The 21,790-nt window shown below is 36.8% G+C and overlaps 1 protein-coding gene across 9 annotated transcripts in view; it reads right to left on the bottom strand.

The window, feature by feature from the left end:
* The window catches only part of NCOA2 (nuclear receptor coactivator 2), a 298,877-nt gene that overhangs the window by 177,508 nt on the left and 99,579 nt on the right, over positions 1-21,790 (bottom strand). For 8 of the 9 annotated variants that reach the window (XM_047728297.1, XM_047728308.1, XM_047728309.1 and 5 more), the window contains exon 2: positions 19,260-19,316. The exons of the other annotated variant lie outside the window; for it this stretch is intronic. The gene's annotated coding sequence lies outside the window, so the exon portion shown is untranslated. The remainder of the gene's footprint in view (positions 1-19,259; positions 19,317-21,790) is intronic. 9 annotated transcript variants of the gene reach the window in all.

Genomic DNA, 21,790 nt, shown 5'->3' with positions numbered 1-21,790 from the left:
TATCTAAGGGTAGAATATAGTCCTTAAAAAGAAATAAGAAAGTATTATTTGTTCCAGTTTAGCTTATAAAAGAACTGTATGCCTAAAAGACACTATGTAAATCATGTAAACTTGAAATTTATTTTTGCCGTGATCGTATAGTGGTTAGTACTCTGTGTTGTAAAATTTATTTTCAATGGACAGGAGAAATTAATATTTAAAAGAACACTTCTGAAGCCTTCTTTTAAACCAAATAATCTGGCAGTAAAAATGATTAAATGCTGCTTAAACTATTTATATGGAGGAACCTGATAATATTAAGACAAGTTGAATCAGGGGCGCCTGGGTGGCTCAGTGGGTTAAAGCCTCTGCCTTCGGCTCAGGTCATGATCCCAGGGTTCTGAGGGAGCCTGCTTCCTCCTCTCTCTCTGCCTGCCTCTCTGCCTACTTGTGATCTCTGTCAAATAAATAAATAAAATATTAAAAAAAAAAAAAAGACAAGTTGAATCAGTGTGATACTACTCTAATTTTAAAACAAAACCCCCCAAACCCAGCTAAACGAAGAAGTTCAGTGGAGAAAATATGAAAGAAATTTTGAATTAATGTTTCCAATTAGCAAGGACTTTCACATAGACTTAAAAGCAAATTCCTTCCCTGATTAATTAGGAAATTAACACAGAGAACTAAACTCTAATTGGCAATTCTTTCAGGGAACTAGGATGGGACAGATGTGACAACAGCAGACTACATGCACTCAAATGAAAACAACTGCAAAAAAAAAAAAAAAAAAAACCCGTGTTACTAGATAGATGTCAGTTCCTATGTTTAAATAAGAGCACTTTTCAAAATTATAAAGGCTATGCAGCTGGTGGTATAGCAGAAACATTTTGGCCAAAAAGTAAGTTCATTCTGCTGTCAAAATCACACTAAACTTTGCGAAGAGCTTTTTTGTCAATTTAGGTATAATGTAAAATACTGACTGAAAAGACTTTTAAAAAGATCTAGAATTGTTCCTCTATTAATGACTCTCTAATTATCAGAAACATACTTCGATGTTTGCCATTAATTTAAGTAGAATTTTACTCACTCAGAGAATACCAATTTCTTCCTAAGATAAAAAGAGGCACATCCCTAATGTGAAATGGATATGCAAAATTAAATGAAAAGAGAGAAAAATTAAGAAAGAAATTTGGGACAGGACCCATAACAGCACTGCAATTAAAAAGGTAAGGAGAGGAAATTCTCAGGAAAGACAAATAAATCCTCTAGCCTCTAAGATGAGGGACTTACTCTTAGGAGGGGGACAAGATTCAAGGATAGCAAATTGAGGAGACTTAAAAAGCAAATTAAAAAATGCCGCAGCAAGGATTTCTGAATGCCAAATTTTAAATAAAAGTACAGCTACTAGTCTTAAAACAACCCTCTAAAATTCGGATAGATGGACCCTTAAAATACACAGACATCATCTACAAATACACGACATTCTAAAATCTTTGATAATTTTTCATTCTTTATTAGCCACTAACATTCTATTCTACCTTATATTTTTGTTGTCTCATTTTACAAGTAAAATAATTGTACAATCAACAACAAAAAATGATGATAAAATACCGATATACTGAAGCCGAAATCTGTCTTAAAAATTTTCTTAAGATTCTCTCTAGGCAGACCACTGGAAGGTTTCTCCACTTTCTATCTTACCCATTATTCCCCAATCCCAACCATGGGCACTCTCTAGAACTTCTCATTTCCTTGGTTTCCTTATTAAGATAAAAATATTTGTTTTTGTTTTTTTCCCTGATTGGTTTAGTGATCCTATAGAAATAAAATGAGACATCATCCTAAGAGATGAAAAAAAATTTCTAACAATGAACAGTGATGGGTGTTATCTAGGCTTCTCGTGGCAATCATTTTGCAATATATGCAAATACTGAATCACCATGTTGTATGTCCAAAACTAACGTTATGTATCAATTATACCTCAATTTTTAAAAAATGCGATCAAAGGGCCAAAGTGGTTTGCAAAATGTTTTTGCAATAAAGTATAAGTGACAGAAATCATACATGTTTGGTGATGCTCAATGTCTAATTTCCTTCTGAAACCTGGTGGATTTATTGGTGTTACTTCACCTCCCATGATTATGCCATGCTTTCTATCGTGCTGCATTTTTGCCCTACATTATTAATGTTGTTGTGATTATCCTGCCTCTTCTGTTGTTTCAAGTAATAATCTTTTCTTTCCTCTTAAACTCAGAGTTAGGGGAGAAATTGTTTACTTGATCTCCTTTGAAGATGTGCAATACACTAAATTTTTCCATTAAATGCAACAGACCCTAAGAGTTTTTTAAAAGACCCTCCCCTCACAAAAAACCCCACCTCTACATTTTAAAATAAAATCACTCTAAAATATATTGATTCTTTGCCTTCTGAAATGGTGTTCTTTGGTAACACATTAATAGTATTAAGGGTTAGAGTTAGATAGGTTATTCCTAAATTAAATATTCCAAACATACTATTTTTTAGGACACATCTATAAATTATTAATTTTTTAAATGTAGATATATTGTCAGGATTTTCATTATTTCCTTTTTTATGAATTATACATCATAACTTACCCATTCTCTTATTGTTAGACATTTGAGTTTTTTTCCTTTTTTTTTTTTTGCTATTTCTTGATGTATTCTATACGCCTGGTTTTACCAGCTGGTTTGTTGATTTCTAGATAAGGGTGACTTTACTCCCATATTCATGTTTTTTCCAACAGACAATTCACCCATTTGGCATGTACAGTTCAGTGGTTTCACAGAGTTGTTCAATCAACACCACCATCAATTTTAGAATATTTTCAAACTCTAAACAGAAACTACGTATCCATTAGCAGTCTCTCCCATTTCCACCCCCCCTCGCCACCCCCAGCTCGTGTCCCTTGGCAATGACTAATCTACTTTGTATCTATACAGACTTGTCTGTTCTGGACATTTCACATAAACAGGATCATATAATACATTGCATATTAATAGTAGCTTCTTTCACAAAATATTTTGTTCATGTTCGTAGTATTTTGTAGCATTGTATCCCTACTTCATTTCTTTTTATTGCCAAATTATGTTCTGCAGTGCACATACACAACACTTTTTTTTAACCTGTTCATTAGCCAATGGACATTTGAATTATTTGGGGGCTACTATAAATAATGCTGCTGCAAACATTCCCCTATTCATATTTTTGTCAATACAGAAAATCTACTAATTACTTTTTGCTAATGGGATGATGTAGACCATAGGGGAGAGACTGGATATCCAAAGGAGACAAAACCCAGGTTTTTTGTAGGACCTACAATGATTCCTCCCTCCCTGAACATTCAATTACTGCCTTCCTTCCAACTTGCTCTCATATTCCTCAAGTCTCCTTAATCTCCATCACCTTACCTGGACTACTTCAATAGCCTAAAGGTGCTCCTGTCTTGTTCTCCTCCAGTCCATTCGCCCCAGCACAGGGGATGCATACTCAAAAACCTGTCATCATTTCACTTCCCTGCACTAAATCCTTCAGTAGACCCCATGGCACTCAAGATTAAAGTAAAAATGCCTTTGCAAGTAAAAGACTCTTATATCATCTGGGCCCTATTTGCTGCAGGTATAGGAACTACTTCAGTTAATGACCCTCTCACCACTGGACCTTTTTCCATGTTGCCCTCTTTGCCTGGAAATGCCCCCACCTACCCCATGTGGGTGCTTCCCTTAGCCACAGAACCGTTTGCACTGTACCTTTTTAAATGGCAACGTCTCCATGCTAATATAAGCTTCAAGGGAGCAAAATTTTGTCTTTTCTTCTAGCTAGTGGATCTAAAACAAGGAATGGCATAGAATGGATTCTCAACACTTAATTGTGACTTATTTGTGACTTTGATTAGGTACGTATTAGCATACCTAATTCCTGTGAGTAGGTAAGACTTTTCTAAATTTTGGACTTGGAAAAAAAATATGAAAGCAAGCAAACAAACAAACAAACAAACAACAACAACCCCAAAACACAAGACACAAACCTTAATCTTGGCTACTGCTCTCCAAGTGAGGCAAGCAGCCCTTCACTGTCAGGTCATATGGGTTCCTGTGGGGACCCAGATCCATCCTTTCACAGAACCCCTAGTGTGATCAGTGACTGACCAAAATGCTAGCTTTACCCTTAGCTCCTTGTCATGACTGGTTCTGAAATGGGTAGGTAGTGTGACCTGGGCCAATGAGTTGTTCCTAAGATTTTTGTTGGCGTTATTAGGGAAAAAACCCGCTCTCATTAAAGGGGAATATTGGCTGTTAAAATGATGTAAGCTGGGGCTGCTGCTGACCTTCTTTGCTATCACCGAATTCCTAAGTGACATAGAAAAAAAGTACAGACAAAAGAAAGAGAAAAGGTCCTGATGAGATCATTCACGTCCTCCTATCCACATGTACCCAGAGCTAGTTGTAGCCTTGGACTTCCCACTTAATAAATTCCAAATTTGCTTATTCTGTTTGAGCTGGGTTTCTTTGGGACAGTCGAGGATCCAGGACCACACATCAGGAATCACTTATCTGTATTAGCCCATAATTGGGCATCAAAATAAGATTGTACCTACCTTTCTATCATCTGTCATTTTGCACATTTATATGGTTTAGAGCCCAAAGAATATGCCCTATTCTTATGGATATCTTAGTGGAAAGCATGACTTCTGGACTCCTACTACTTCCTTTGGTGAGTGAAACAATGCAAGTAGGTTGCAGAGCCAAGGCAAAATCCTAGGACATCTGAAGCTTTCAGAATGATAAAAGCCAGCACGAGAATTAACTCAACTGAGAAAAGACCATGATTCTGTGGGAATTCACGTTACTCACTTTAATTCTTAGATATTTTTTGTTTTAACCTACACAACTATGGGTGAAATAAAAACTCACCTGTTTCCTACGGAATCCAACTGGGTAAAATTGAAGGATCAGGTTTGGTTATGTAAAATTCTCTCCAATTTCATGCAAAATATAGGAATACTAAATTTTATACTCAGTACACCAGCTGCTTCCCTATGAGTGAAGTAAGAAGGGTGAAGCCACTTTTTCTGAATAGAGTGTTCATGAAATATTACAAAATTGGGTGTTTACCTAGGCTAAATTTCTTTTCTTGGGCATAGAGGGAAAGTATTGAAATTAAGACATTATCTTTGTCCTCAGTGACTGGTAGAATATAGCACAACAAACAATATGACAAAGAAAAAATCAGAATTGGGTTTGAGGGCTGGTATCAACCCTAACCTACCAGACTTCTGAAGAACGGTATGGTATAACACTGTAGGTGGCTTCCCATTCCATATATAACAGCAAGGATGAGAACCCAGTGTCGGATGGGTGTAAAGAATACCACATCACTTACAGATAGCTGCAAGGGGAAGGAGGAGAGGGGAGGAGTGGCACGTGTATCAGTCATCCTGGCTATGGAAGCATCTAAAGAAGGAGCTAATTAAGCATCAGGACTCACGGGGCACCTGGGTGGCTCAGTGGGTTAAAACCTCTGCCTTCGGCTCAGGTCATGATCTCAGGGTCCTGGGATCGAGCCCCACATCGGGCTCTCTGCTCAGCGGGGAGCCTGCTTCCTCCTCTCTCTCTCTCTGCCTGCCTCTCTGCCTACTTGTGATCTCTGTCTGTCAAATAAATAAATAAAATCTTAAAAAAAAAAAAAGCATTAGGACTCACTCTTAAAATTTAGGAATGAATAGATTATTGGAAATTCCAGGTATGAAAGACATTTCTGTAGCTGTAGAAACTTAAATCCTTCCTCCCTTCAGGGACCATAATCTGCTGGTAACACAGAAAACATCATGTTTGTGGTCTCTAGGAGATCGGGGGGAAAGGTAAATTAACTGCAAGTGCCCAGAGAGCATTCTCAGAAACACCTCTATTGGAAACTCATCGTCCCATGGGGTTTTGTCAGATGGGAACAGCAAAAGTAACAACACTGAACAGAATCAGAGACCTCTAAGAGAAATGCAGCCTTCTGCTCACAGTGCCTTGTTTTAACACCCTGCAGCATTACGTGGCCAAATCCCAGGACTAAATGGTTAGAACATGGCAGGAGTTTTCAATATGTGTAATAGTTGCGGTATTAGTTTTGAAAAAACACTCAGCTTTAGAATTTCAAGTTTTCTTACCTGTGAAATGGGGAGACTATACAATAAAACCACTACTGATGAGAATGTTCAAGAAATGGGCATTTTGTGGTACTGGAGGCCCATCAACAAAAATAACCGTATTTCTATATTTTATTTCTAGCTACTCCAGCTGTAATGATCTAGAAGACATCACAGAGTTGCAGAGTTGAGGTATAATTTGCATAGCATGAAATGCACCCATTTTAAGGGTATTATAGGATGAGTTTTAGTGAACGTACACAGGTATGTGTGCCTTGTGTTTCCTACACATCTTTCTTTAGCATCACCCACAATCTAGTTTTAGAACCAGTCTGTCAGCCCGAAAGTTCCCTTGTATCCATTTTCAGGCGCTCCCCACTTCTGTTCCTTAACTCAGGATGGCACTAACCTGTTTTTCTCTCTGTAGTGTTACTTTTTCTAGAAATTTCAAAGTAATGGAATTACGTAACATGTTATCTTTGGCTTCTTTGATTTGGCACGTGTTTTTAAGGTTCATGTTGCTGCATCCACGAGTCATTCACTCCTTGTTGTCGAGTGGTATTCCAATGCATGGTGTCCTGCATTCTAGAAAATCCATCCTCCAAAGATAAACAGTTGGGTTGTTTGCACTTTCCAGCTGTTCTAAGCATAACTGCTAGGATCATCCTTGCACAACTGCTTGCACGGTCCTCTGTCCCCAAGAGAAGTGAAAACACACGTTGGTGTGAAATTGTTGGGTTATAGGATGAGAAACTTCCAATCCGTTCCCCAATGGCCATACCACTGTGCTTTCCCACCAACAAGGGATGTCATATGAGGGTTCTAGTTTCTTCCTGACCTTATCAACACTGTATGTTTTACTGCATGTCTAGCATATTTTGTTTTGGTTTTAATTTCTGTTTTTCTGATGACTAATGATGTCTCGTACTTTTTTGTGTGCGTTCCCCATTGTGTATGTTTCTTTCTTTCTTGAAAGGGAGATGGGGAGGGGCTGAAGGTGAGAGAGAGAAAATCCTGAGCAGGCTGCATGCCTAATCTCACAACACTGAGAGTACGACCTGAGCCAAAAATCAAGAGTCTGATGCTTAACTCTTCCAGAAATGAATATAGACTAAATTTGGCTGGGGAATGAAAAACAAGTCAGAGCTTGCAACTATCATGAAGTTCCATTGGTACCACTAGAAGAAGCTCTAAATTATTCTAGAGAGAGATTAGATTTGGGAAATATATAGTTCCAGGTTCAAATTTTAGCTCTAGCTACACCTCACTATCTGAGCTTGACTCATCTCTCTGAAACTCCCTATTTTCATCTATAAAATGGGAATAATTTCTCTCTCCCAAGCTGATATTAAGAATACAATGAAATAAAATATATATTAGGTACTAGCAGTATGTAGGTAGGCAAGAAAAGCTTCTTGCTTAAAACATGCTTATATTCGGATATAAAAATATTATTTCCACATTTTCTTTTGAAAGTATGTGGTCAAGTTGTTATTAGAGGGTATGTCAAAGTTTTTAAAAGACTCAGAGACTAAACCATGAGTTACAGTATAAAGACTCAAAAGCAAAATTTTTAGAGCTAAATTTAACCACTGATTTAAGAGGCAGCATGAACTATCGAAACATTAAAAGCATAGTTGACAGTATTTATTAAATTATAACTTCATCATGTATATGCTTAAAAACAGCTTTAAGAGAAAAGAGAAAAAGGCAAATGGCAGCTGTGAATAAAGTACATTTGAGGTGGTTTAAGTAATTAAAACCCTTTTGTATTCATGGTAAATATGACTATATCACAAAACTCATAAGCAACTAAAAACACTATACACTAATCCTACAGAGCAGGTATAATTTCCCTATGCAAAAAAACCTGGGAGGAAATCTGAGAAAATAGGTGGCCTAATTTTTTTTTACATTTGGTAAAATGTAAATGTCATGTCAGTTAGGTTACATCACAATTACCTGAAAATTAAGAGTCAACATGAAATAGAAACTGTACCTGAATATAAATTAAGCTTTTAAAAAGTAATTGAAAGGGTTCTCTAGTCACTCTAAGAAATATAAATTTGCTTTGGAATTGAAAATTTCCTTCGCTTTGTGTGAAACAGTCCTAAATAAGCTTATTATGGGAAACCCAGGAAATTCCTTTTTAATATATACTTTTTTAAAGATTTTACTTATTTGTCAGAGAGAGAGCACAAGCAGGGGGAGCAGAAAGCATAGGGAGAGGGAGAAGCAGGCTCCCCGCTGAGAAAGGAGCCCAGTATGGGACTTGATCTCAGACCTGAGCTGAAGGCAGCCTCCTAGTCCACTGAGCCACCCAGGTGCCCCCTTTTTAATATTTTTTTTAATTGAGGAAAAGTTCTAAAGTTATTTTTAAAGAAAAGAACAACAACAACAAAAAACTGGGCTGGCCCCTTTTTGCATCCTTCAAGCAAAAGTACCCATATTAAATCGATTTGTGTCTAAACACAAATCCTACTGCTTGAATTATCTATGTAACTTCATTTGAAGCCAAGGAACAGCTTAGTATCATTTCTGTGACCGGCATTTTCCTCTATTAATTAATGTCAAATAATCATTTCTGATACACAATTTAGCAACTTTATGGACTTTCAGTGTCACTAGTTGCCACAAGAATATGGGCCTACAGACCTTACTGGAAGGGAGGGGACAGTAAACACAATGCTAAGCCTTGGTGACACCTTTACCCGTACTTGGTTGGTTTGAAACTTTATTTTTGAAATTCCTTATCTTTTTCATTGTTGTTCTTTACTTTTTTTTTTTTTAAAGATTTATTTATTTACTTGACAGACAGAGATCACAAGTAGGCAGAGAGGCAGGTGGCGGGGGAGGGAAGCAGGCTCCCCGCTGAGCAGAGAGCCCGACATGGGGCTCGATCCCAGGACCCTGGGATCATGACCTGAGCCGAAGGCAGAGGCTTTAACCCACTGAGCCACTCAGGTGCCCCTGTTCTTTACTTTTTAAGAGAACAAACTTTCATAGGCAAAGCACTATCAATATTCACTGTATTAAAAGTACTGTGTTTATGTTTATCCTAAAGCTCAACTGACCAGACACTGAGCTAACCATCCTAGAGAAGCATGACTAAGATTCTCCATTTCTTATTCTTTTGTTGCTTAAAGAGTCCAATAAAATCACTTGCCATTTCTCTCCTCTGTGGCACAAGACACCTGAGGATGGTCCTCCTGAGCCCCAAGGGAAATGTACTCCATCTAATTATGTCTTTAATCAAAGAGAGGGAAAGAGAAAGAGAGAAGGAAAACAATGCCTCAACAACGTGGTTGATCAGCAGTGCTTTCTGTGAAAGAGCATGATCAAAAGAGAAAAATTTCAGTCTAAAATGGAACTTGAGGGGGCACCCAGGTGGCTCGGTTGGTTAAATGTCCGACTCTTGTTTTCAGCTCAGGTCATGATCTCAAGGTTGTGAGATCGGGCCCCATATCTGGGCCTTACACTCAGAGCAGCAACTGCTTGGGATTCTCTCTCTCCCTATCCCCGCAACCCCACCCTGAGCTCGTGCTTATGCTCTAATAAATACAAATCTTTAATTTATTTATTTACCAGGGAGAAAGAGTGCGTGCACAATCAAGGAGTGGGAGAAGCAGGCTCTCCAGTGAGCAAGGAGGCCTGAGCTGAAGACAGATTCTTAACCAACTGAGCCATGTAGGCATCCCACAAACAAAAGCTTTAAAATGGAACTTGAGGATATGAAATGGAAAACCCTTGCATATGCCCTCAGAACAATGGATCTTAAGAATCAAGGGACCGATTTCCACTAAATGTCTGATTTAGAGAAGACTGAGACTTATCTCCTAACCAATGAACATCCTCCCAAGAATCACTCCCAATTTTCAAGCCAACAAACTTACTGCTTGGGGTCTGGAGGGACTTTCCCCTCTTTGCCTTCTGGCTGGACTTTCCCCCATTTGCATATAAGTACACCCCACCTAAAACCCTCAAAAGACTCACAAGTAGCTTGTTACAACAAGTGTTTCCCAAACTGCAATTCCTCTGCTATTCCCAAATACACTCAATTTTCGGTAACAAAACAAAACAAAACAAAACAAAAACATCACCAATGACACCTGAGGTTTGAATCCCAATTTTGCTTCTAATGAGCTAATAAAAGCAGGTGAGCATCACTGAGCAAGTCAACTGGACCCCTCAGTGCCTTCAGTTCCCCCTACCTAAAATGATAATGTAACAGCAACTACTTAATAAATTGCTTTTGAGGATTATGTGGATTATTATGAGAAGGACTCAGAACACCACCTGGCACATGATAAGCCCAATACGCATGCTAGCCATTTCAAATCATCTTTCACTTCCAAGGACTTTCCATTCCACCCATACTATGGTTGAAACAGGATCTGTGTTGATAACACTTGTTTCCAGATCTGTGTCTCTACATTGAAATCACACTGATGATTGTTCTATAACTAAGAAATGTACTCAAATATAAGCAAACTACACTTAATTAAACAGATGACTTAAACATATACCTCTTAATTTATGTTCATGTCCTAGTTTCTACCCGTCTGGGGTTACATCATGGTTATTACTATTTGGTAATATAATGATATTTATACAATTAATTTATTTATTTTAAAGATTTTATTGTTCAGTGATCTCCACATCCAATATGGGATTCAAACTCACACCCCCGAGACCAAGAATCATGTGCTTCACCAACTAAGCCAGCCAGGCACCCCTATAGTGCTATTATTTTAAATAAGACAAATTTATATATACATAATAACACTGACACAGAAATTACATGTAAACATACAGGCAACTGTAATGTGAAGAATGTTCTGTGAATAAAACAATGAAAAAAACATCAACTGACATGTTGTTCTACCTAATGAGAAAAAATAAAGTAGGATACTTCTAACTCAATTTTCTTCACATCTTTGATTTACAACTTTTGAGCGTTTTCTTCTAACAAAGCTCATGTTGCAGTACCTGATGGGATCCGTTAATCAAAACTTCCCATTTTTGAGATCAGAATAATTTTTCCTACTTGTTTAGAAGGCGGCACAAAACGTCTTTGCAACTGTTACAAGATTCAATTAAAAGCAGGGGAGTTGAAAGACCTGGTTCTGTTTCACTATATACATTATGGCGTAAGAAATAAAATTTAATACTTTGAAAATAAAAAGTGGTTTTGTTTCAACTTCAAATCAGAGAATTTAGAGACACTCAGAACATGCTTCACATTCTGACACAAGGAATTTATCCCGGGTTTAAGTTGATACAACACATGCCAAGGCCAAGAACCACGTCTTGCCAAAAGGAATAGTAAATGTTTGTTTTTCCTTTTCTCTCCATCCCTCAAGGTAACCTATATTTATCTCTGCTTCAAATCACTGTGAAAACTTTAACCACCTCATGAAACCTCAACGTGCTATGTAAACAATGATCAGATATATTATTTTCATAACCAGCCCTTGTAATTTAGTAGGAAATAGGACTCTTCATCAACAGAGACCTCAGTAAAAATAATGACTTAATTAAATGAGACACTGAAGCAGAAGTATCACAACCAGCCAAAGATACCAAATGTACTGGAATAAACAAGTAATAACTAAATGCCTCTTATTTGCTATCCCTAAAATAATCACAAAGGCTCAAGAAGTAAGTGTATAGCTCCTGGTGTGGCAGGTGTAGACTTGCAGGACAGGGACTCAGGGACTTGAGGACAGCCACCATGGCAGCGTGTCTGTGGGGCCTGTGGCCGGCACAGCGGACAGCTTTCCTCTTAAAAATAAGGAGGGGAAAAAATAAGATGGGAAATAGATAAATAGGGTGAGTGCACATTATGCAATAATGCACTGGCATTTTGGGTATGTTAAAATAAAAATACATTCACAAGGTAACAGCAGTATTTTACAAAAGGCTCTTTTATATTTTCAAAAGATACTTTAAAGAGAAAGTGTGAACCTGACCATGACATATCATATAAATAAATCAGTGGACAAGTTCAAAGAAGTAATAACTTACACGTAAGACAATAAAGATTTTATGGAAAATTTGTGTGTATTTCGAAGCAGCAGCAACATTAAACACCTAATATCTACATTAGAGAAAAATCTTACGTGTTCCAAAGCATCTAGTTGCAAAGAAAAGATAAACTCTAGATTCCACTAGGTTAATAAAACAGAATCTATTTAGTATATAAATAATGCTCATGAAACAAGCCTAATTTGTCTAAAAGAAGTTTAAGTCAAAGGAATTTTACATTTCTATTCTATTCAAATATAATAGCATGAGTAACCACAATATAGTTCAAAACATGTCAGTTCAAAACTATCTTCTATTTTCACACTTTGTCTTATAACCTATGAAACAATAGTTTATTTTCTGGACTGTAATAAAACTGCCATTTAATAAAAGAAAGAATTAGAAATCTGGATCAAATCACTTTTTTTTTTTTTTTTTTTTTTTGGTATTTGCCAGAAAGAGAGAACACAAGAAGAGGGAGAAGAAGGTAGATGAAGAAGGAAGTCCCCCACTGAGCAGAGACCTTGATATGGGACTCAGTCCCAGGACCCTGGGATCATGATCTGAGCCGAAGGCAGACACTTAACCAACTGAGTCACCCAAGTGTCCCTAGATCAAATCACTCTTTGGGTGACAAAGAACTGAAAGAAATTGAGAGATCAACTGTCTCCCTTTCACCCCTACTCTTGTTACACTAATTGAAGTCACCAATTCAATAATTATGACACAGTTGTTTCTTTTGAAAATATTATTTTATAGTTTAAAATCAAGACTTAGAAGTCTCAGTATTCATATAAGGCACTGGTAGGTCTAAACTTCCCCATTCATCTTTCCACTGAAATTCACCCTGGTCTATGACACTTCTGCCTTTTCAGTCCTTTTCACTTCTCAAGGAAGTGTAGCAAAACTGTGCTCCAACTCTCTGACACTGAGAGGTGGCAAATTTCCAGACCTTTAGGTCGAGGCCACAAAATGTCAAGTGTATGATTTTGCTTATAAAATTTATGTAACTAGCACCAAAAAGTCAAAACTGTTAAAACAAAGTCCTCAAATTTATCAATTCAAAACCAATTCAGTATCTTTAAATACTTCAGAAAGAAAAAAAAAAAAAGCAGTGAAGGCAAACAATCCTATAGGCTAGGATACCACAAAAATCAACCTTGCATGCAGACATATATTTAAGAAATCCTTCAAAAGTAAACTACAGACATTTACAGTATATGGTTAAATTACCCTTAAGCCATTATTAAGTGCTAAATACATCTTATCCTCCTTTTGTTCTTTTTGGATGGGAAAGCAGGGTGTAACTAGGACAAAAAATATATTTCCATTGACTGTAGACACCTGTGAATCATTCATGAGGTAGCAAATAATGCTTAGACAACCTAATGCATGGAAGCACGTTAAAAATCACAATTTGTAAAATTTGCTGTTAACTTCTCTGGATTCCTCCAGTTTATCTGAGTCTTAAGCTAGCCATGGAAGTCTCAGTGGAAACATCTATATCCTAAGGCCAAAGAATCACAGAAAAAAAGAGAAAAGAAAAGAAAACCTATTTAATTATATGGATATGGATAATTTCATAAATAAATGTTTAATTTATTCTTTACATCTAGATATGGTAAACAATGGAGAATAACATAAATGATCTGAGCTTCAAAAGTAGACTATGACGTGTTTAGTGGAAGTAGCCTGACGTATTTGCTATTTTATCTTTAAGGAGATTCTGGCAAGGTCAACTGACTCAAATTCAACACCTATCTAGAAAATAACATGTGTTATCTTCTAAATAACATGTGTCACTTTCCTTCCAAAGTGAGAGTGAACGGCTTGGCTAAAAATCCTACTATCCTAAAATCAAATGCCATGTATTCCTCAAGTTACTGTGGTCTCAATGATGTGAAATTTTGCTTACTACAGACCTTGTCCTTAAAGCTAATGGCTCTAGTATCCAGATAAGTAAGAGTATACAGGCTTGAACTGAAATCTAAAGGCCATCACGACAAGAACAAAGCAAGAAAACACACTCTGCTAACCATCTATAAACCACTTCTCCCCATTTCCACACACATCCACCCGTAGTGCAGTACAGAAAACCACAGCTGAGAAATCAGAGTCCATTCTAACCTTCTCAGACAATTCCCACTCTGGTGCTATCTCCCCTAAGACAGTTAACTCAAAGGATTTATACACGTATAGACTGGTAATGCTTTTAATTTTAATGATTTCCCAAAAACTCCAGCTACGGCAACAGAAGTCACACTTAGGAACTTCCAATTTAAAAAAGTATTCTCGGGAGCCTGGGTGGCTCAGTCAGTTAAGCATCTGACTCCAGCTCAGGGGCTCACGTCAGGATCCCAGAGTCGCAGCAGTAGGAAGTCCTGCCTCGGGCTCCCTGTTCTCTCCCCACACCCGCTCTCTCAAATAAATAAATAAATAAATCTTAAAAAAAGAAAAAAAAGAAAAGGAAGTGATCTCACAGTAAAATGGCTCTAAACTGAAACTCAACTTTCTTATAATCTAAGAAACAGCCTTATGAATTTTATTTAAAAACATGTTTTTATTATTTTTTTAAGATTTTATTTATTTATTTGTCAGAGCACAAGCAGAGGGAGTGGCAGGCAGAGGGAGAAGCAGGCTCCCCACTGAGCAGGGAGCCGGATGGGGGACTTGATCTCAAGACCCTGGGATCACCACCTGAGCCGAAGGCAGATGCTTAACTGACTGAGCCACCCAGGTGTCCTCAAAAACATGCTTTTAAATTGCTGTCTGCAATTCTAAATTTTGCTATTCCAAAATTTAAGTCAATCAGAAAAATCAGGCTCCCCTGTATTTCTGGTATGTTTTTCAACAACACTCTACACTTAACAACAACACTCCGCTTGTCTGTACCTATGGAAATAGCAAGGATATGGTTCTAAACAGATTCCCTAGACTCTGTGATTACCTCAGCCTGAAGCACAGCACACTTACCTCAGGAGGTGTGTACCTTTCCCAGAGTCCACTTTGAAAGCCTTGTGAACTCCATACAAATGAAACATTTACTTACGACAGATAGCTTTTTGTTGTCATTGCTGGTGCTACAACCTCTACTGCTGTGGACAGATTAAGACTTTTAGTAAGAAAAGACATTCACAAATCAATGCTCAGGTTTTTTCCTTAAAAGAAAAATCAGAAAGCCAAAATTCAATGTGAAAACACTGAGCAAGGAAATATGGAGTTAAGCCTGTAGCAATATTCCTTTTCCAGTTTAATAATTTAGGGTATTGAAAGTGCTAGTTTCCACGGGACTTAGCATAGTCTAGCACAATATAAATAATTAATAAATATTTCCAAAAGGAAGGAGAATCAGAAGGAAAAGAGTCATGGCCCAAAGGTAAAAGGAAGGAGGGGAGCGAGAAAGTAAAGAGTGCTGAATGAATTTAGTTTCATGGGGAAAAGTAGGCCAGTCTGTTTACACTAGTGTGTACATAAAAAGGGAGGAAAGTGGAATAGTAAAAATGCTTTCAAAACTGGCCTGTCATCCAAACAGTTTCCAACTGATGGCTCTGTGTCAGTAACACCCACTGCAAGGCAATTTCCACCTACCAGTAGGCCTGAGTTCAGCAGTCCGCTCTGCTCCCCGAAACCAGAGGAGCCTACCCAGGGAGGCTAGGGTTAGGATTCCAGCTCCCATAGTTAAATGACTGAGGGCATTTTGCCAGCTGTCAAAATATTTGTTACTTTCCAGATCACAGTGCCTACCATGATGACATTTCAAGGAAATACCACAAAGTAGCAATACAATTAAAAGTCCGCAGATTTGGCCTAAAGCAAGATATATATATTTAAATGCTTTCAATGTTTGTTTATATTAATGCTGATTTTCAATGGCTCAGATCTCCAACTCAAATCAAGCCACCCTGTATTCAGGGGACTTTTAGACATCTCTTAGTTAAATCAGGCAGCCAATCATTCATCTCACATCTATGAATGAAGAGGGAATTCAAAACCCAACAAATACTCACTTGAAATGTACTTTCAACTATGTCATAGCTAACATGGACATAATTTCTTTTATGTCTTGAAATGAGTAATAAGATTTTTAGTATTTAGTACACAATAAAGTATATTAGTGTTACAAGAAGTGTATCACACTTTATTGTACTTTGGACAACTTCCCTCTCCATCTATTAGTATCGAAGAGTTTGGCTCTAACTAGTGGGTGTAAACAATTCTTCACCCACTCCTCCCCCACCATGTTCTCCCATCCCAAATCTTCTGGCATACAGAAAACAGATTTAGAAATAAATACAAAGTACATATGATTCCACACTGAGTTCAATTTTCCATAGTGAAGAAAAAATTACATTTCAAGGCTATATTGTCAAACAGATTTATCTAATGTTTGCTCCTGTTTTGACTATCAATTCTAAGAATATTTTACTGGCTAACTTTAAAAATGCTTAAAATGTGAGAGTGGAATGGAAATACTGATGTAGCTATAGATTAAAAAGCACAGTTTGGTCTGTTAAATAAATTTTGACTTTTTAATTCAAACTACAGAATTCCCTTTCCATATACTCAAATCTGAAATTTGTATTTGTACTCATAGACACAAACCTGTTGAAAAGTGTGAGGAAATGTAATCAATCTTGTTCTCAAATCAAAATTTTTATGATGTTTTCAACAACACTGTCTTCAAGAACATTTTGTCCACAATATTATACATGTAAGACTCAAAATATTTTTACATAATGTCCTTCTCAGCCCCGAAAATAAACTAAATAAAGTTCTATTTGAAGTTCTGTTTGAACCAACTCTGCTCTCAAAACCATGCCACTTCATTTCTTAAATAATTAAAAATATTTTGCCAGAGATATAAATTATTTTACCTTTCAAGATAAGGATTCTAAGTAATTCTATAGTCACTACATTTCATACAACCTGTTCTAAGAAAAATGATTCATCTCCCAAACTATAAATGCCATCTGTAAACTATAATTTCTAATATTTCAAGGGATAAAGAATGCTAACTCATAGCATACCACATTTATAATGGAAACACGAATCCAAATGGCTTTCCCCCATGTGCTTCTCCCCCGTCCCCAAAAGTGAGCATGAAATGAAAGTGCCAGGATGGAACTTTAGTTCCAACTTAGTAGAATTGTTTAGGTAGTCATTAAATTTCTAATGAGTTGTCATGTTTCACAGTTTGAAATAAAGGTTAAAAGTTAGGACCTGCTAATGAAATAGAAGCAAAATAATGTTTGACTTTTAAATTAATTTTGAAGTCCTCACGTATCAATATGATTTTCCTATATTATACTTACTGCCACAAATAGGCTTGTATTCAGGGCCATTGAGACATAAAATAGAGCTTGGTGGTTAAAATCAAGGTCTTTGGAGTGGCAAATTGCCACTTACTTGATATGACCTTGGAAAAGTCACTTAACCTCTCTAAGCTTCAATTTCCTTATCTGTTATTCTAAAGATAACTCAAAAGCACTTACATAATCCCTGGCACACAGTAAGAGAGCAATAAGTAATAGCTGCTGTTATTAATATTATCAAGGGAATCTCTGCAAGTTGCACTTACAAAATTAAGTGTGAATAAGAAATAAAAGAAAAAACCCTAAAGATCAGACTTAATTCTTTCTATATATGAAAATCATGGTGGCAGAAGAGACCAAAGCCTGAAGAAAGATCAAAAAACAAAACATACAAAACAAACAAACCAAGAAACCAATAAAAGCAACCAGTAACTTGGAACACCTAAAGAAAACTGCCAAGGACACAGGGGAATATGGTCTGCGTAATTCCTATAGCTGTATGTATGCATGTATGTACGTATGTAAGCTCGATGGGCAGTGTGGGGCTGGAACTCACCACCAAGGTCAAGAGAGCAAGAGCAGCATGCTTTACCAACGGAGTCAGCCAAGCATCCCTCCTATAGCTCTAGGATAATGAATTCAAACATCAATATAGATGGTGGAAAAATGACCAAAAAGATCTCCCCAATCTAGAAACAGAAAACTAAGTAAGGAAGTTAAATTTTGTCTCCAATGACAGGTAGTGGGAAATTTTTAAATTATCTGGGTTTTAGAGATTTTCAATTCCCTCACCCTACCAAGATACCACAAAACCTATCCGATATGGTAGCATAATCCAGTAAGGAAGTAAGTAAGAAGTTCTCAGACCTGCTTCAGGTTTGCCCATAACTTGGAAAGAATCTTCTAGAGTAGTGACAAAATAAATACAGAATTGGAGGCATTATCCTCTGAATTCTATCCTGATTAAGCACACTTTTAGGACATAAAATATACAACACAGGTAATTTCTCAGAACATTTAAGACCCATATACTTTAAGTACCTGATACAAATTAATTTCATATTTAAAAATAAGTATAAAAACTATTTCTAGCTTTTATTTATAGAAGCAGAGTTCAATGACTCTGAATATAAATAAATTCTTAGTATTTACTACCCAATAATTAAGCAAACATTTATTCAGTCTTTCCCATATACCAGGTGCTATTCTACAAGTCAGGGATACCATTTTTTCACCAAGACAAAAAATAGTCTCAATTTTCATGGAGCTTAAATTTTCATAGGGAAGACTATAAAAAAATAAGAATATATCAGGTGATAATAAATATCATGATAAAAATCTATCAGGATTGTGTGTTAAGAAGTGACTGAGAAGCTATTTCAGACTAGTTGGACAAGAAAAGCCTGCTCATTAAATTTAAAACATTTAGCTCCATTTGCTGCCACAATCGACAGCAGCTATTCCTTTATTTATATACAAAAAGAAATGTAAACATTTTGCCAGGCTGGGACATTCTCTAACACTTCATCCAATGGGTATGTGTAAACTCTTCCCAAATATACACAGTAAACACTGATAAATGGTAAGATCACCTGACCTTCAAATTCATTTCTGAACACATTCCCACAGAATTTTTATAATACAACAGAAATGCTGAGAAATATACATTTTGTTTCTTATTTATATTTGCTTTGTTTACAATTTATTTTGCTAAACTATACTTTTTAAATATTTGAGTTTACTTAAAAATCAAAATATTCCAACAGAATGACTTAACTTTGACTCACCTGTGCCTGTACACAGGGCAGAAGATCTATAAATTTGTAGCCAAATCCAAGAGAAATCTGCAATGCAAACAAACAAGCAAACATGAATAAAAAGACACAGAATCCTCTCGGACTCATTAGAGTGGATGTGATTTTTACAACCAATATGAAAGTAACTCATTAATAACATCTCGCCATTAAATTGCATGATAAATCAAGAAGTAGACTTGCTGCATTACTTCTGTTTGGTTAAAAAAAAACGTGAAATATGTAAAGCTTCACTTCATTGTGAATTATGAGGTGTCTAGTCTACAAATTTTGAGTTCCCACCATAATTCTTACTACATTTCCTTGTATCTGCTTAGGTCTCATCAGGAGCACTGGAAGCTGAGAAGCAGAGACCCGAGATCCCTATGTCGAGACCACCTCCTTTGGACCAGCCCAGCATCCAACGCATAATAACACAGTGCATGGTAAATGTTGGCTAAGTAAACAAATAAATAAAACTCACATCGCAATCTGAATTTGTTGATTCATAGTTTACTGTAAGGAATCAAAAGGCTCGAAACTGTTGAAATAAAAATCTAAGTCATAATTGTATAAAGAAGTTCAAAAGTGATGGAATAATTTATCTCAAGAAAAAACGAGTAAAATGATGCAAAAATGCCATATATATATGTGACATATATATAAATATGCCATATAAGTCACATATATGAATTATATGTACATATATGACAATCTTAACAATTTATAAGAGCAAATGTAGGTAAGGAAGAAATGAGCATTTCAATCATGAAGGCACCTGCTCTTCTGCATGTATCTTGAGAACAAAGACTTTGTAACTCCAAAGGCACCTGCAGCATTTTTTCTGATCCAGACAAGAATCACTTCCACTGCACTAAAGAAGTTTGTTTCCAAGATGGACAGTGAGGAATACAAACAAGTACATGCTTATGTTGTTTTCTGTGTATTAATGTTCACTACTTTAAATCCAAAGAGGTCTAAAGGGGAAGGAAAGAGAAAAAAGGCCATTTTGAGTTTTACCAGGACCTGATCGGTCTGGAGATCTGGAGATCATCCAATGTAATGAAATGCAGCTAGGGTGTTAGAGATGATTCATGAAAAACAAAAAGAAAATCTGTATGCAGATAAGAAGTTATCACCGTAAGTAAAACGAACGGATTCTCCTCAAGTGGCAGTCAGTAAGCAGTGTGCAATGAACTGTTATGTAATAGGAGTCATTAATTCTTTCTGCGCTGCTAGGCTAAATGTATTCATTATGCTGGCCTACTTAAGCCCATTATAATTCTATACCAACAACTAATTCGCTCAAGGACATCACACTATGCAACAATCAACAGCCAAAAGTTGTGATTATTAGTAGGAGTGATGTTATTAATCTATTACTGCTTGATCTATAATATTCAGTAAGTTTTCACTCATGTGCTGAGAGAGTATGAGGAGAAGGTGCCAATGCACCCATGCTGAAAAAAGATATAGGACATGTAAAGGTGTGGATCATTTCCACGGTACAAAATATCTTAGTGTAACATTCTGAATAAGAAGTATTAATAAAATACTTAAAAACATAGAATCACAAAATGTCTTAGAAGTTACTAAGGGAAAATCTCAGTCATTTAAGCCAGTAGTGCGGGCAGTAACAATTCTGCCAGAAAGCCACATCGCTCTACTCTCGATAGTTTTTCACCAAATTCCTTCAGAAGTGCATTTCAAGGAAGGGAGAGGGGAAGAAGTCTTTCCTGATCCTGGCAGACACAAGGGAGGCAGGAACCTTATAAGAAAGGGTGGAGGGATACATATCACCTTCTTTCTTACTACCATTGCTATTTCCACGGTATGAGCTAAAAAAGACAAACTGCCTCTCCACAAAGCAATGGGTCACCATTAAAAGGCAGCATGGAGGGGCACCTGGTTGGCTCGGTCCCTTAAGCCTCCGATTTTCGGTTTTAAATTCAGGTCATGATCTGAGGGTGGTGAGATCGCTCAACCGTCAGCATGGCATCAGCTTGAGACTCTCTCCTTCTGCTCCCCCTTCCCCAAACTCTCTCTCTAAAATAAGTAAATAAATCTTTAAAAAAAAAAAAAAAGAAGAAGAAGAAGAAGAGAAAAGAAAAAGAAGACAGCATGAAACAGTGGAAAGAATCTCGTAGGGCTAAGCATCATCAGACAGACCAGTTTTGAAACCTGGCTTTATCATATAAATACTGCTGCTGTTAATATTATTCTATCATTAGCAGCAGCTTAGGTATGTGACCTAGGAAGTGTTACTGTGGACTCAAATATAAAATGAGGATAATAATGTCCTGTTTGCAGCAGTATTAAATGAGATGATTACATAAAGCACCTGGTATACAGCAGGCATTACATTTATCCTACCAAGTATATGATCCTGCTAAATTATGCTAGTTCTGACAGGTAACTCAACGAAATGATGAAAAAATAGAAGCTTCAGGCCTGTCCTACCCTAAGTAACCAATTTTCCTTAGAACGTCCTAATGGCCTTATCTGCTCATAACCCTCCAGAGACA

This window comes from Lutra lutra, chromosome 4 (assembly GCF_902655055.1).
Source record: "Lutra lutra chromosome 4, mLutLut1.2, whole genome shotgun sequence".
In the NCBI taxonomy this organism is placed as follows: domain Eukaryota; kingdom Metazoa; phylum Chordata; class Mammalia; order Carnivora; family Mustelidae; genus Lutra; species Lutra lutra.
This window is presented reverse-complemented; position numbering and strand designations above follow the sequence as displayed.